Source organism: Lagenorhynchus albirostris, chromosome 16, assembly GCF_949774975.1.
Source record: "Lagenorhynchus albirostris chromosome 16, mLagAlb1.1, whole genome shotgun sequence".
NCBI lineage: Eukaryota > Metazoa > Chordata > Mammalia > Artiodactyla > Delphinidae > Lagenorhynchus > Lagenorhynchus albirostris.
The window spans coordinates 14540318-14544112 of NC_083110.1; positions in this window are offsets into that span (position 1 = coordinate 14540318).

Below are 3795 nucleotides of genomic sequence, written 5' to 3' on the forward strand. Positions count from 1 at the left end.
TAAAATGACATAGAATTTGGGACTTCCTTGGTGGTCTGGTAAGACTCCACGCTCCCAGTGCAGGGGGGCCCAGGTTCAATCCCTGGTGGGGGAACTGGATGCCTCACGCTGCAACTAAGAGTTTGCATGCCACAACTAAAGATCCTGTGTACTGCAACTGAGACCCGGTGCAGCCAAAAATAAATAAAGAAAGAAAAGGGGGAGAAAGCAAAGCAAACAAACAAAAAAACTCACAAGTTAAAACAACAATGACATAGAATTTCCAGGCATATGTATCAATATTAACTTCCTGGTTTTGATATTGTACTATAATCATGTAAAATGTACCCATTGGAGGAAGCTGGGTGAAGGGTACCTAGGAACTTTCTGTACTTCTGCAACTTCCTGTATAATTATTTTAACACAAAAAGTATTTTTAAAATCCTCTCAGAGTTATGTGGAATCCATAGACTATATATTAGTTATTCTTAACAGGGTGAAAAACGCTGTTTTAATGAATTTATGCCCTAAAATGCATGTTAAGATCCTGGGTTCTGGTGTCAAGTAGCCTTGAATCCCAGCTCTTTATTTAGCAGCCATAGGTCATGAAAAATAACTTACTGTCTCCGAGTCTCAATTTCCTTTCCTGTTAAAATATAATCATGGGAATAATAATAATAATACCTACCTTGTGGCATCTTTACAAAGATTAGAATGAATAATATATGTATTGCTCTTAGCACAGTGTCTGACATCTAAAATACACCTCAATAAATGGGAGTTGAAATTATTTTCTTTCTTTCAGACCTTCATAGAGTGCTGTACTAATTCTTTATTTTACTGATGTACTTAAATTGATATATATTTATGACTTGACACTGCAGCTGGGTGGGAAACTTCATGAGCTCAACGAGTGAGTTTACATGCCATTAGCACCTAGCAAATTGCTATATAAACTTAAGTTATTAAAATCCGCACTTATCGAATGCATAATCTGCTTTGCACAATCCAGTGGTCACTTTTCAGCGTCCCCTGGAACTTACTCCTCAGCACCATTTGACACAGTTGACTACTTTCCCATTTTAAATCCTGCTCTGGGCTGAATTGTGTTCCCCAAAATTCACATATTGAAGCCGTAACCCTAGGGCGATGTAATTTGGAAATTGGGCCTTTGTGCAGTAATTAGGTTTAGACGAAGTCATGAGGGTGGGGCCGTTATGGTGGGATTAGTGCCTTTATAAGGAGAGACACCAGGGAGCTCTTTCTTTGTTTCTTTCTATACCATATGAGAACACTATGAAAAGGAAGCCGTCTGCAAGCCAGAAAGAGCTCTCGCCAGAAACTGCTCTCACTGGTGCCTTGATCTTGGATTTTCCAGTCTCCAGAACTGTGAAAAACAAATTTCTGTTGGTTAAGCCACCTAGTCTATGGCATTTTGTTGTGGCAGCCAAGCAGATTAATACAAATCCCTTTTGTCCTTTCTCATGACATTTTTCTTTTTGTTTCTCTTTTATCTCACAGGCTAATTCTACTCAGTCTCCTTTGCTTTTCCACCAGCCTTTAAATATTAGAACGCCTCCGTGTTCTCTCCTAAGATTTTTTTTTCTTTTTTTAATTCTGTCCTTCCTTCTTAGATAACCTAATCAGTTGCCAAAGTTCCAGTCAATATCTCTGTGCCAGTAGCATCCACGTTTACACCATCAGGTCACAGTTTGCTTCTGAGCTCCAAACCCACACATCTAAATTTCCACTGGGATGTCTTACCGTCACCAGTATGTCTAAAACTGAACATGTATCAGCCAGGCTTCTGGCAGGAAACAGAAGAAATTTTAATAAAGAAGCTATTTGCAAAATGGTGGACAAGATTTAGAAAAAGCAACATGGGTTGATGCTTTACTGTAGACCTAGTAACAGCAGGAAGCTGTTAGCCCTCTGAGTCTTTAGGGCAAGAGAAGGAAGTGGTTACAAGAGCCCAGAGAGGGAGAGAGACAGAGAGCACGAGAGAGCTGTATGGAGAGGAATGTCTGATAGATGGTGGGACAAAGTCAACCAAGGAAAACCCAGTAGGAAAAGACCCAGTGAAATAAATATCCAATCCTCACTCTCCTCTCTTTCTTTGATCTCTTTCCTCTGCCCCATTCATTGAACCCAGTTGGAAGTGAGAGGGCAAAGTCGTCTATTGAGTAGGACATGAAGATCAGCCTCCTGGGGCAGAGAGCAGGATGGTGAGGAGAGGAGATTAAATGTGGAAGAGTCAAAGGAAGCTCTCCGGTACAGAAAGCTGGAAGCGCAAACCAACTCCATCTCCAGTATTTCCTAGCTCAGCAAGTGTCCCCGTCATCCACACAGATCCTGAAGCAAAAATCCTGGGAGTTCTCCTTGATCTCTCTTTCCTTCGCTCCTACCTCCACAGCAAGTACAAACACAACCCAGATAGCTTGCAGATTTGACGAGGTCTCTCCATCGCTACTACCACCACCTGGTTTGAACTCCCATGATGTCTCTCCCGGACTCCTGGAATAGCCCTCTGCCCTGGCTCCCTCGTTCGCTTCGGCCTCTCTCTCTTCCGTTCTCCACAGGCCGTCAGGGCAGTCGTGGCAGGCAGAATCACGGCCTTCCCCAAAGTCCACGTTCTAATCTTGGAACCTGTGAGCGGGTTACTTCACATGGCAGAAAGGACTTGGCCCGTGTAATTGAGTTAAGGGCTTTTGAGATGGGAGATTATGTTGCCTTGGTGGACCAACCTGACCATGAGTTTCTGCCGCTTGGAAGTAGAGGCAAATGCGACTACAGAAGAATGGTCAGAAACGTATCACATTCCCGGCTTTGCAGACTAGGAATGGGGTCCTCAGGCAAGGAAGACAAGTGGCCTCTGGAGCTCCAGAGGACAAGGAAACAGATCTCCCCTAGAATCTGCAGACAGGAACGCACCCCTGTTACGACCTTGATTGTAGTCCGCCGTGAACCGTGGCAGACTTCTAAACCACAGGAGAAAATACATTTGTGCTGTTTTAAGCCACTGTTTGTGGTAGTTTGTTAGCGTTGCTCTAGGCAACTCTTACAATGATCCTGTGAAATCTCAGGCTTGACATGTCACTCTACTGCTTGAAAAGCCTTAAATGCTTGCCGTTGCACTGACAGAGTCTAAAATCCTTTACCTGGATTCCAGAGCCCTGTAAGATCTGCCTCTTCACCCTCATTGCAAACACTCCTCCTCAGACAGCACACCCCAGTTATGCCAGACCGTTTTGGGACCATGCCAAGCCTCTTTTGCATTACGTTCTTGTACTTACAGCTCCTTTTGGCTGGAGCACCCTGCCACACCTCAACACTCTTTCATTGGGTGTATTAGCTTTTTACTGCAATGTAACAATTTACCACGAACTCAGCAGTGTGAAATAGCGCACATTTAGCATCTCACAGTTTCTGTGGGTCAGGACTCCAGGCAGCTAGATCCCTTCTTCAGGGTCTCACCAGACTGCAGTCAGGGTGTCCAAAGAGCTGCATTCTCATTTTGGGAATAGGGAACGATCTCCTTCCAACCCCACAGAGGCACGATTCAGTTCCTGACAGAGAGTCTGTTCTTTGCCACTTTCATCTTCTCGTGGCTGCCGGCATTCCTTGACTTGTGGCCACATCTCTCCAATCTCTGTCTCCACGGCCACAGTGCTTCTCCCTCTTTTTCGTGTCTTCTCCTCCTTTGTCCATCTCAAATCTCCCTCTGCATTTCTCTCATAAGGGCTCTTGTTATTGGATTTAGGGCTCACCCAATAATCCAGAATGATCTCCATATGTCAAGATCCTTATTATATTCCA